The sequence below is a fragment of the Lissotriton vulgaris genome, chromosome 8, assembly GCF_964263255.1.
Source record: "Lissotriton vulgaris chromosome 8, aLisVul1.2, whole genome shotgun sequence".
Taxonomy (NCBI): domain Eukaryota; kingdom Metazoa; phylum Chordata; class Amphibia; order Caudata; family Salamandridae; genus Lissotriton; species Lissotriton vulgaris.
The window spans coordinates 144,475,911-144,489,873 of NC_141696.1; the positions used below are offsets into that span (position 1 = coordinate 144,475,911).

Sequence of the window (13,963 nt, forward strand, 5' to 3'; positions counted from 1 at the left end):
TCGGGCTGGACTGTTCCCATGAGGCACAGAGTCAGACTGATTTGCATATGGCCATGTCTGAACTGGGGTGGCAGAGTGGGCTAAAGAACGGTGATGGATTAAACCCAGATCTTTTAACTGGGTGTGAGTGTTTGATTGGTTCAGATGCTCCGTCCATCACCACCCCCTTTTGTACTGCTCTAGCATGGTAAGCCAGCTTTATACTGAACTTGAACTTGAACATAATGCCACCTAATGCACCTTTGTACAATTGTTCTCTCTACCAGCTCAAAAGAGGACAGGGCTTCTGTATTCAGAGCTGTCATAACTGAAGGCATGGCCTGATCAACTCACTTTAAGGTCAAAGTTTGCCCAAAGGCATCAACCACAGGCCACAAGGGTCAGTTAGTGGCAGAACATGCTACCACTATGTTGCTCTATCTGCAGCCTGCTTTCTTACGCCTATGAACAGTACCACTGGAAGTATGCAACTCTGCGGGCCTCAGCATTTTCCGCATAGTTACTGATTTGCCATATTTGCCACATATCTCAAAATCTGCTGCATGATTTTCAAATTGTAACAAAAACAATGTGTATCTAAGTCAAACAGGTCAAAAGTTATTACAAATGAAGGTGACTTGCTGCCTCTCAGTGGATGGCCCTTTTCCAAAGGTTGGTTGGTCACCTTTCAGTTGCTTATGGCTGTATTTGAGGGTTCATCTGTTCCCAGTGGGTTCAAGCCTCTGCCCAGGCAGTGTTAACGTGTAAAAACAAAACAAAATAATGAACTTATACGATAAGAAAATGTGCCACGTCATTCCGTACAATGTGCCCTTTTCCTGCTGCATAATTTAGTCATAGCTGTTGCCTAATTTGCTCCTCCCCTGTCGCATAATTCCAGCGGCCCTGCCTGTGATTAATCGAAGCTGACACAGAGTCTTTTAAAAGTAAACACGCCTTCAGTGCTTGCTCGCGTCTGTTTTTAATCCACTTATTTCAGATCAGCGCAGGGTCACAGAGCTGGCTGCAAAGCAAAACCGTACCCGGGAGCCGCGCCTCTTGCTGCAGCAGACAAGCCCTACGCACTAGAAGGGGTTGGCAGCATGCCACTTTCCCTGGCGAGGGCAAGCACTATTGCTACCCAGGGCTGAGGGCATCAAAATGCCACCAGCCTCAGGTGTCACGAGTCCTTGTGCTGCCTCTGGCATCACCGCACAAGTGATTTCAGACTCCACGTTTGCTTGGAAAATCCTACTGCCCCTCGCAATCCCACCCCGCACTGCCCCTGTCCCACACTGCCCCCATCACCTTAGCCGCCATCTTGCAAAATGGCCGAACTTGCATAGTGCAGAAAGGAGCACGCGCGTGTTCACAGATGGTGCGGTTCGCACCAGGGCAGACGGCGCTTCCAGCGCGGCGCCGTGCCGCCTGAGGCCATCTGTTCCTGACACTTCCCAGCCTCGCTGGCTCTGCACCAGTCAGGCTGCGAGGGCGGCATTTCTTTTACTTGTTGATTTTATGCAGAGCTCTGAGCATTTCTGGAAGAACACACTGCACACAGCAATAGCAGGTCGCTACAGTGGACACCTAGCAGGCTGGGTGGCTACCTAGAGAAGGGGCTGGGCTGATGAGGAAACAATACATGACTTACTTAAATGCATTAAGGTATTGTTTACATATATAATGTGCGTGCGTGCGAGGTGCGTGCGTGCGTGGGAGGACATCACCCTCCCACGCACCAATGGCAAACACCCAGTTGCAACTTATTTTACTAAATAGTGGACACATTTCAGAATAGCGCCCACGCACACTGATGTCACCCCGCTTGGTTCACGTCTTCATGCTACATAATGCGTGGCTTTTGTAGCGCATGCATACAACCTGCAGGTCCTTCTTGGCCCTACAAGATTTGGGTTTGCAAGCTAAGTAAACCTTGCTGTAGCCGAGGTACCTACCCTTTTGCCACTGAATGGATGGATCAGTTGTAAAACTGCTGGGGAAACATTCCATTGCACTTGAAGGGCATCACTGCTTTTAAAAATAGCAATGTTCGGTGACTCCTGGAGGGACACGTGATTCTCTGTCTCCTGGGCTTTCCAAAGTGAAACTGACCAAGGAACCCTCCTACTTGCTAATAGCCACTCATATAGATTTTGTTTTATCACTCAAATAGATCAAATATGCTTTAAAAATGCACAATGTTGCAGTGTTTAGTCCCAAAACTTTCAGATCTGTTCCCAAAAAGTATCTTGTGTGGACCCTTCCGTTCATTAGTGAAGAGCGCTGGTGGCTCAAGGACCACGGTGGACGGTGACCAAGGTGGGGATGGACAGAACTTCCATGGAAGGGGGTTATTGACTATATGGAGGACGCCGTCCAATAAAAACTGCAGCCAATCCACTGGCCTTTGTCACTGGGTGGTATGCCCTGATAGGTTGGAATCACTGCTTGGCACCCAATCTCTTAAGGGACAAAGACTCCCAGGAAAGAGGGAATTCTTACCTCCCAGAATGACACTCACTGGTCCAGAGCGTACAGACTTCGCTATTGGATGGAGTAATCATTGAGCAATGTCAATATTGCGCCATTTTGAAGGTGGTGAGGGGTGGTTGCTGGCAGACCAGGAGAACTTTTTCATCTCAACCCAAATCATTCTGAGTTTCACGTCCCTCGGGGATTCAGAGGCCGGCTAAACGTCTCCTAAGTTTGACGGGCCAGGTCCACCATTTTGGGACCTCCTGAATATTTTGGGCAATTTAAAAGGTCACTCTAATTATTCAGATTACAAAACTGACCCATGAGAATTAGCAGGTCACCTCGAGTTTGAGAGGGTGACATGCAAATATTGACAGGTTTATTTTAAAGGCTTATTGTTCATGACTTTTTTTCTTCCGACAGTACAGGCAGATTTACTAAGATTCATGCAACGCAGCACTGAGTGAAAACACGCGGCATAGTGCAAACTGAGTTCATCACTTCAGTGTCATATTTACCACACGTTGCACCTTGAGGAGGACACCACGAGTGCAAATGCAAATAGATCTGCACACGTGTGATGCCAAATGCACTGTAGCATTGCACAGGGCCGGTCCGAGGATTTTCAGGGGCCTGGGCAAAAGGGAATGTGCGAGGCCCCTGAAATTTACCTAAGTGACACCTTCTGATCTCGGGAAGCTGCTTTGTGCAGACTCCACCTGGGCCACAGCCCCTCCTCTAAGCCACCCCAAGCACCTCTTGTACAGCCTATTTTGGACTGAAGGTGTGAGAATTACTTGGGGGCTGAGTGAAACCTGTGTGGGATAAGGTGCTGACAATGGGGGCCCTGCCGAGTCTCTGATTGGGCAGCCTGAGAGGTGTCCCCCTCCCCATGGCCTTCCCACATCATCCCTTAGAGGCCACACGAGGGGGGGGGGGGGGCCTCTCCCATTATCCCAATTGTGAAGAGACGCATTTCTTTCACTCTGATCGGCAGGGGTACACACACGAGGACTGGTGGGGTGTTAATTGACATTGTGGGGGGCCCCATCCTGGCAGGCAGAGTGTGAGGCCCTGGGCAGCTGCCCACACTGCCCATGCCTGGCGCTGGCCCTGACATTGCACCATGGTGCAAATGCCTTTGAGCAGCATCTTTTGTGACTTTTGTACTCAAGGTGCACTCTTCAGTTCAATTAGCTTCACATGATGGACCTCCCGAAGGTACAGAGAGTAATGTATGTACTTTGCATGAGTGTTACGAATATTACATGTTAAAACAACATCCAATGTGACCCATGCCAACCTTTTACCATTGCTGCACCTGTTTTTATTTCACATTAGCAATCCACACTATGTTAGGTTGCATTACTTTGCAAGACTTTAGTAGGTATAGCTTTGACCAGGGCTTTAAGCGGGGCGGGTCTCACCGGGTCTGAGCACCCACATTTTTTTTAAGGAGGCCTCAAAACGGGTCTCCATCGGGCTCTGTTTTGTGCCCTGGCAAGTGGAAGCTTTTACAATATTGTATACAACGAGCCATAGTTGCTGCTTATTTATCTAATGCAACAAACAACCATTGACAAAGGAAATTGTCCTGACTTGTAGGTATGATGTTACTTGTTGGTTCATATATCTAGCTGCAATGACAGAGACAGCAAAATACAAGTCGGGCGACACACTATGCTAAGAACTGATTTTTTGCGTAAATCTTTTTAAGCAACGCCCTTAATCACATTGGCCACGCCCCTTTGAGAGACCCGCCAGTTTTTTCATCCCACTTAAAGCCCTGGCTTTGACCCTTCTGGTGGTTGCATTTACACAGTGCCTGCCCTGTAAAGCCCCCTTTCCATATATGTGTTCTCCAGGGCTTCAGAGGCCAGGTGGGTAATCATGAGGTTCGCTCTACATTACGCAATGTCATTCTGAGTGGGCAGAAACTTTAGGCGGGAAAGGCTGTTGATCAGCGCTATTGTTGGAGTTGCAAGAGAACCCACAAAGACGTCAGTGAATATGGACCCTTGGATGTGCACATAGTTCATCGAGCTCTGAGACGACTGTAGAGTTGGGAGCCTGATGGGTTCTGCGCACTACATTTTGTTGAGTTATAGCCTGTCCTACATTGTTTTTTATATGAGATATCAAACCCGAAGCTTGGCGCAGAGCATCATTATGACGGGATCCACGTCCCGCTGGGACTTTAGGTTCCAGGGATTCTGCGAGCGAAGCAGAAGTTTCAATTTGAATACTGCAAGATTTGCAGAAATGTTATTGCAATCTTTGCAAATACTTTATCACGCATACTGCAACCTTTGTATACATCAATTTGTGCTTTATATAGTTTTACCAGCAGATCTGTATGTCTATGCAAATTTAGTGGTAATTTCAATTGAAAATATGCGGTCTGTAATGACAGTGTGTTACCACACCGGTGTTCCAAAAGGGACACCGCTACATACTGCAGCCTTGAAAGACATATTGCATGAATAGACTCCAATATCAGATATTACCCTCAGTGAATGACTGTCCTCACTGAGTAAAGCATGCTGTAGAACAGCGTTTTTTAACCTTTTGACATCTGTGGACTCCTACTTAATGATTACTAGAATCCGGTGACCTCCCACTGACTCATTATCGGAATCCGGGGACCCCCACTGAGACATTATTGGAATCCGGGGTCTCTAAGCAATTTGGATGATTTGTACCTCAAAACAGTACACAAAAATGCAGAAACAAGCATTCATCAAACAAATACACAAATTATTAATTCAATATTCTATTCAATTCATAAGAAATATATAAAAATATACATTTTCATGGCAGAACATTTTTATTCAATTCACAAATATAAGAAATATACATTTTAATGGTAAGGGTGGAGCTTTCCAAAATTCAGTTGAGGACACCCATCGACCATATTATATTCTGTTTGATGCACTTATATTGCTCCGCGAATCTATCTGAGGAAAACAGCTTAATTTTTAGCATCCAATTTCAATTTCTTTCACACTTACAGAATGTGTTCACATTTTCAAATGTACATTTTGCCTCTTTATTTACATATATGTTATTAATCTGTTAATATTACTTAATTTTCTAAGCAGTCGTGGACCCCTTTAGTAGGCGTCAGAGACACCTATGAGCCCGTGGACTACAGATTAAGAACCACGGCTGTAGAAGAATGTAGCTGTTGGCACCACTGAGTGTGTTGGGGTTTTAATATAACACACAGCATGCGAAGCCCTGATATATGTGTGGGGGGCACTGATATACTAGATTGCTGCAGGGTCTTTAATATTACATACTCCCTTGGCAAAGGGCATTCCTCATTGGCTTGGCATGCTGAGTGAGGAAGAATGTTGCTGTTGGCACCTCCTAGTGTGAAGGGATTTCCTCACTGGCTACGACAGGCTGTTGGCGGGTGTTGTTATTCAATGCTGTGGACATCAGTGATTTAGAGGTGCAAACAAAATCTAATAACTGAATTTATTTTGGCCTGGAAGATCTTCCTCTTGTCTCTCTAAGTGGCAGGGAGGCCTATTCTGGAATCGACCCCCTTTTCACAGTATTTCAATTGCCTGTTGGATCAGCCTTCTGACATACCTACATGAGTTCAAAACACCACAAGTTAGCGTCAGAGGTGGTAGAAAAATACAATGTGGCGGGGGCGCCGGTGCTGGGGCGCCGGAAGGTTAGGATGCTGTAGTTCCCAATAACCAGTCTATGTAGGTCCTGCCAGATCTATAGCTGCCAGGTTACGCCCATTTCATGTACGACACCTTGAACGAGTCCTTGGTTACTAGCCAGAAAACCGTGGCGCTATGCAGTATTTATGACCATATTATAATTATAGAAACAGAACTACCTGTTCCAATATGCAAATAGATTGTGGCTTAGAATCAAGCTAGGGTTGGGTGCAGGAGACCCCCTGAGACTTGTGTACCCTGGTGGCTCACCTTTTGAAATCAGGGCTGATACTTTATTAAGGCAACTGTGGGCAGCTGCCTTACACTGCTACGACAATAGGGCACTAGATAGCAACCAATGGTCTTGAAACGGCGCAGGTAAGGGAGGGGAAGCATCCAGACAGCAACATGCCTTTTGCCTATGGTTTAGAAAACCTTCTGGGAATCCAATCTTCAATCTTCATTCTGGAGATGGGAATTTGGGGATGTGCCTTTAGTTGGGTAGCAGCAATTTGGCCGCTTGTGTGTGTGTGTGGGGGGGGGGGGGAGTGGGGAGGGGTGGCAAGGCAGATGAGAAGCACTGGAATTTATCTGCTATTTCTGTGCAATGATTGGAAAGCAGAACACATGCGTGAAGAGACCATGAAATCAGAAATTAAGATCAGCTTAGCTTAAAAAAAATAAAGTATGAGTCCCCTATCGCCTCCTTTCACGTAATTATAAACCACAGTGTAGTAAAAATAACAGCACAACCAAGCAATGCCATGATCTGCTCCATGAAATTTAACTTCGTATCCATAGGTGAATTTTGTAGGCGAAAGGGAGGTGTAAAGGTCGAGGGGGCGTAGCAGGGGGTCCACAGATACACCCTCATTTCTTAAATAGCACAGTGCACGTTCACAGGAGTGCCCACATTTCAGAGTTGCCTGTAGACAGCTGCCCATGGCTCTAGGGCAGGGGTCTCTTGCCCCACTCTTGCCTCTCCAAGGTACCAAACCAGTGAGGGAAAAGACACGGTCCTGGAAGGCAGATCTGCAGAAAGGAGTCTTCTGTATTTTGGGGGATTCTGAAACTGAGAGATGGGCAAAGATCCAGGCTTGAAAATGGCCTCAAAGAGCAACTCTATGTTTTTTCCTAGTGATACTTTTGAGATTGCAAGTGGATTCCTGCATGGTTCCTAAAGGAAGCCTGGGAGATCCCTACGCGAACAGGAAACGATGTCCAAGCTGAGGTTATTACAAATGGCTTATATATAGCGCTTCATACCGCACCTCTGTTGGTTGTAAGTAATGTAAATACAGTCTACAGGATTTTGTAGAAGAGCTGCTGGTTAAAAATAAGACAGTAGGACCTTATAGAACCACTAGGAAATCCCATGATGACCTTAAATGGCCTGTCATTTATACCAGTTACATATATTATTTCTAAAGGAGTTTCATAGACTCTGGGGTTTGTGGTTACAAGTGTCCTGAAAAGCTCCTTACAAGCATCTCTTCAACCATCACCAGAGGACTCTTGCAACTTTGGTTTTCTAGGGAACGTAAATGCAATAGATTACTATCCAGAGTCCTCCGGCTGTCAATGGGGATCCCCACATTTCCCGTGCTGCTCTTACCAGTAAAACTATTACCTCCTCCAAAAGGGGTACACAACCACATAAACTATTTATTAACATTTTTGAATTTTTCCTGTGTTTTGTCGATGATCTTTACGATTTTTATTCACAGGTACATCGTTTCAGGGCTATCTGCTCTTTTTCGATTCAAAGGAACTGACATGAATGCATTCTTGTGTTTGCTAATTTAAGTCTTGTTAACGTAACTGGTGTACATATTTTCTGAAAACGAGCTTCATGCCGAGCATCGTACCATTGACTAGGCAGAACATAAAGTTTAAAGATGCTTCTTTCTGCCTGTATGTGATCAATCTGAATCTTTCTTGATCCCAGCTTCTGGTTTAAGGTGACATCAGCTGCTGTTTTTTTAGGGTATTTGTATTTATTTACCATTGCAGCATTTTCTAACAGAAATGCTGCAATGAGCACAATCGTATGTAAGGAGAGAAATCAGTTTCGGTACGGAAATAAGAGATGGGCGAGTGCAGTAAGGAAGAGAATGACGATGGTCTCCGCTGTCCTCAGCCACCAAAGGGAGCTGGGTTCAGATCCCCCAGACCTGGAGAGGCTGAAACATGGTTCCTTGTAGGGTCCGGGATCTGCAGTGATTATATCACATGCGCCGAGACACCTAGTGCATGTATGTGTGCGCTATTCAAGTGCAGTGAGTCACGAGTATTCAATGATCGTACTATCATCGATGTTTACATAAAGCGAGTATCTTACATATTTACATCACGTAGGATTGCACTGGGTTATATCCAAGACTATAGGAGTAGTCGGTCCTGGTTAGTGAAAGAGGGGGGCTCTTTCGTCGCTTTGGCCCTTGAGATGCAGTAGATGAGATATTAAGGTGGCCACAAATTAGCAGGGGGATCAGATCAGAGATGGTTACAATGAGGAAGAAAAACAGAAGGAAAGACCAGAACCTCGATGCTGGACCGGGTGGTCTGGTGGTTCTCGGGTGCTCGTCCGCGGAACTCCTCACAGGCGGTAAATATAATTTTCTCTCTGGTAAACAGAATATCAGTGGATTTGCAGAAACATGGCAGGGGAGGAGTAAAGGAGTATTGTCCTGTCCCATGCACGAGTGACCCTGTATCTGCCGCTCCGCACGCGTGACAAGGCTGGAAGCAAACCGCGTCCTTTTCTTTGTTCGGTCAATGCTGATACATCAGTTCCCACAGCGTTGGCAAAGAGGCAAATCAACAAGCATTTCTACAGCTTATCGAGGCATGGGGCAGAGCTTGAGAATAAATACAGCACCTAAATCCTGGGTGCAGCGAAAAGATGACTCACAGACGAATCTAGAGGTGTGCGTCAGCTGCAAGCAAGTAGTGTCAACCACAGGTTATTCAAGAAGAAGAAAAAATACCCGCCACCTAGTTATTTTTACTCCACATTCACACCATAAACTCTGCAGTGAAAGCGATTAACACCAGTCTTATTTTTGCTCCTCTTTCTGACATTACTGTCTTTTATTTTTAGGAATCCGAGTAAACAGGATTGCGGGTACGGAAGGCTTCGTTTACCATAGGCACCATCTAGGATAAGGCTTGGAGTTGGTGGGGGAGGCTCACTGGATTTATGCGGCAAGGGGGGACCAAATTTTGAAGCATGGTTGACTAAATTATGCGCAAGAAAAAGATACAATTATGGGGTGTAATGCGGCACATTTTGTGATGGCATTAGTGCATTATTTTGGCTTTTCTTCACAAATCAACAGTGCCTGAGCAAAGGTTCACCATCCATAGAAACAATTTAACTCTCAAATACAGTGTTTGGCAATTGAAAGTTGACCATTCAATTTTTGTTAATGGCTTTGCACTGCTAGGCAACACGTGGCAACTCATTTTAGTAACTTTTGATCCGTTTGGGCGATTAACAATTTTTTGAGGTAAAATCTGCAAATCATGCAGCAGATGATAGATTATGTGGCAAATGCGGCAAATCCATAATTATACGGAAAACATTGTGGCTTCAGAAACCCATAATTTTAGTGGCTCTGATGGCAGGCAATCAGGAATGAAAGTCTCACCAGTTCATCAAGGGTGCTTGGGTTTTTTTTTGGGGAGGGGCATGCATTTTTTCGTCTGATAGCCTGTTTATGCTTGTTTTTCAGATTTTGAAAACCTGAATGTTTTATCTATTGGCAAAAGGCCCTGGAGTTTGGAGTCAGGAAAGACCAGAGTCAACAGGATCTCAGAAAGAAAACAACTTTGTCAGATGTTCAGACTGTGACTGGGCAGTTCCTAGAAGGAATTATGGGACTGATTTAGATTTTGGCAAACAGGTTACTTCGTCACAACGGTGACGGATATCCCATAGGTCGAAATATAAATCCCATAGGATATAATGAGATTTGTATTTTGGTAGACGGGATGTCTGGACAAGGTGAGTCAGAGAAACAGCCTCAACACTGACTCGCGTGAGACGATGGGATCTTTCGATAGCTGTACTGTTTACTCCTTTTGTCACGTGTTAATATGGCGACCTGAAATGGACACAAGACATTTGACAGGGGTCTTTCTATCCCTTTATGTTTGTCAAGCTGTGAAATGACCAGTACTCAGCAAGGGAATAGAAACATTAGATATTGGTTGATGTGGAGTTTCACGTAGGCACAAGGCTATCTTGGTCTTAGTTGAGGGCACACCATCAAGGAGATATGTCATGAAACGTCTGTGGAGGGTGCCATGAGGGAACAGATAAAGTATCTAATGCCTCTTCTAGAGAAGCGGTCTGGAGTTGCGGCTAGATGTACTTGGGCAGAAATGCAAAGACCTGGTGCCGGAGCTGGTCAAGGAGGGTTTGCTGGAAATTAGAGAGAGAGAGAAACTGGAGTCCTTCTACTTTACTGTTACCACAGTCCAAAAATACCAGTCCATCTGCGGTTGGCATACAGGCACCCGTGCAACGAATGCGCATGTGCTGTGAAATATGAGCGTAATGAGACAGCAAGTATCTAGCTCCTATGAGTAACTCACCACAGGGGCAAAGCTTCGAAGAACTGGCGTCTTCACAAATAAATACTGGATGGTCCCATGGACACAGGCAAACACCCCCCAGGAGGACTGAGCGATCGGAGGGATTCCCAGGCAGTTCGACCCTAAAAGGAGCCCAGAGGGAGCGGAACAAATCTACTACTAAAGAAAATTCAGATGTGTAAGTCAGTATCAACAGCTGTATCGAAGCTTGATTGGCTTCCTGTGAGGAAGAGAGTGATGTTTAGGGCCTTGTGCATGGCACACCAGACCTTGCATGGTGATGGACCAGCATACCTGAGAAAAAAAAGTATTGGTACCTCCCCAGAAGAGCTGTGTACCTGGCAAATTCTAAGACAGTTAATGTCTCCAAAATCAGAAGGAAGAATTGGGGTGGAAGCAACTTTATTCATGCCCTGTCCCAACTCTGGAATAAGTTACCTGGCCCGCTTAGAGGTCAGTCTAACCTATTCAGCTTTAAGAAATACTTTTGAAAATGGTTATTTTCTCAAACACTCTGGTAGTTGTAATCCTTATTTGTGCTACACACGGTAGCACCCGCTTCCCCCACAACTCTACATCTTAGATGTCAGCGCCAAGACGCCTTTGGCATTCGCTCTATATAAATTATTTCAATATCAAGTTTCTTCTAAGCGCATAATTCGGTTTCATGCTGCAGACACAAAAAGCTCCTGAGTACACAGAAGTACGGGAATATTTAATCACTTCCTCTATAGAGCTGCATATTAAATGAATCACATTTCAGCCTATATATTTGGTTAATGGTGCACTAAAATGGAATATTTGGCCCAATTTTTTCCCACGTTCTAGAAGAGAATGTCCTCAGACACACCTCTTGTGCTTGCAGGGGGCACAGTGGGCGTTCTCCGGGGCTCACAGGGCCGCTTCAGCTCCCAGCCTGACCCTGACGAAATGAAATCCACCCCAACGTGAAAGGACCCTCTCTCTGTCTGAGCCCCTGTCCTGGGACAGCAAGAGTGGGCGTGGGACAGAAAACCACAAAGCCAGAAAAATGACAAAACAGTGGCCAACTATCAGACGACACGCCTGAGCAAGAGCAGCCCTGATTGGTCGGTTTGTTCTCAGCTCAGGCCTCCAGAGAAGTCGGTCCATTATTCGTCCAAGTATTTCGCAGAGTCCGGTATCAGGTGCTCACAAAAGAAAGTGTCACCCAAGCCTGTGCCAGTGGAGGTCACACCTGTTGAGTTTCCTTCCAAGTCAGCAGACAACAAAGCCCTGGTGCACCAGAGGCAAAAGTCGTTGCGTATATAAAAAGAAACATGACCTTTTCTTTCTCCGAGAGTAGGGATCGGTAGTGAATTTCAGGACGCCGCGTCCGCGGAGGGAGGGCCTTCTGTCCGCGGAGGCGGGAAGCTCTCAGACCGGGGACCGCCATGAACTAACTGAACCGCCATGTGCCCCAAAGCACCACACTACTTCCTGTGGGGGAGGGCTCCTCAAGAAAGATGGCGTGCACCAGTGCTTAATTTGACCCAGTGGTTTCCGTTACTGGGCTCCTGCACCTAATTGACATGGTGAAGCTGTCTGGCTAATTTAGGTATGAGCACAACAAAAGCCATTTATTAGTACAATTTACATTTACAATGACTGATACCTGTCTCCCAAGCCATGGAATAGTCTGAATTGTCACACTTGTAGGAGTGTGATGGTTAGGTGTTGTGTTGTTACTATAATTGGCGCCATCGCAGGGACAATGTGTGGTGCAAGCTGCAGTGTCCTCCCGACGAGAGCCCTGGCACTTTATATTTTACAAATTAAGCCCTGGCCTGCACACCTTGCACAGTGCAAGCCTTTCCCAGTAAGAAGGATCACTTTGTGCAATCTTCGCCTGTGGTCCCGGAAAAGTGGGTGAGTCTTAGAACAAACGCTGGTGATGATATAGGTGTGGAGGAAATGTTCAGGAGAATTTCGAAACATGAACAATGTCCCTGTTCCCTTTTCAGCCCAGAGAAGCTGAACCACACACAGCAGGTGGGGAAAGAAGAAAGCCCAACACAGTTGCTTTTATGAGCATTGGAAGAGGCCCGAGTGAATTTGTGCAATTTACTTTGTGGAAATCACACGAAATTCCTGAAAAATGATGCGAAAAGTCGATTCAGTGCTTTTCACTGTTTTTTAGTGTGAGTTCATTGTGCACATAAAAAGAGTGCAAAATTGCATGTGTTCACATGGGCTCCCAGCTTTATCTTATTTATTTTTTTGACATTTCTGTCTGTGTTTATCCATATTTCTTTTTTGATCATTTCATCTGAATTATCCATATTTATTTTGGGTTTTGTGACAAAATGAAGCTGAAATAAGTATATTTCTACATTTATTTAACCAATAAGTATGCACAAAATGCCTAAATGCCTGCCCGGTTTAAGTGATATAAACACACAGATGATAAAATATGCACCTATGTGAAACATCCAAATCTTAGTCTCAAGGTTGTGTATATCTACTGCTGTTTAACCCCTTCCATGCTGATGACGGCCCCCATCCGTCATGCATTACAGTGCTCGTGTGCTGATGACGGCTGGGGGCCGTCATAAAGCCATTGATTCTTTAAAAGCCTAGCACACGAGGAAAATCGGCCCAGCATGGAAGGGGTTAAGATTCATTACAAAAATTATTTTATTTTGTTCAAACCCCCATTATCTTTTCAGTTGTGATTGACAGCATTTACAATCACCCCCCCCCCCCCCAAAAAAAACACTTCCCGTTTTTATCCACATTTAAAAATAATTACAGACAGGAGAATACATTGTTTTCTGTTTGTATTTATCTGTAGAAATCAGAAAAAAACAGAAAATAGAGAGCCCTAGCCTTAATTAAAAGACTGGCATTATAGCTTAATCTTAAGCATTTTGTGTAACAAGCGGAACACGACATGCCAGAAATGATACAAGATATGCTGGTTTAAACTACATGACAGTTTGGGTGGGGAGGCGGGACTTTCTCGGTGGCCGCGTCCAAGGTATGGAACACCCTCCCCGGGGCCATCTCCTGCCTTCAGGCCACACCCCTTTCCATAAGGCCTTAAAACCCTGGCTCTTTACTCTCTAATGGAGGTATGGGTCTTTGAGGTTGTTACTCCTGTTTTCTGCTTTTTCCTTCTTCTGTAGGTGTAACCCTATTAGCGCATAGACGCCTCCGGGCAGTTGTTTGCGCTTTATAATTTTTTTTCATTTAGTTTCATATTG

General features: G+C 45.3%; 1 protein-coding gene across 4 annotated transcripts in view; it reads right to left on the reverse strand.

Annotated features, from left to right (window-relative positions):
- Positions 1-13,963, reverse strand: part of RELT (RELT TNF receptor) — a 186,039-nt gene that overhangs the window by 69,246 nt on the left and 102,830 nt on the right. The gene's annotated exons all lie outside the window — the stretch shown is intronic.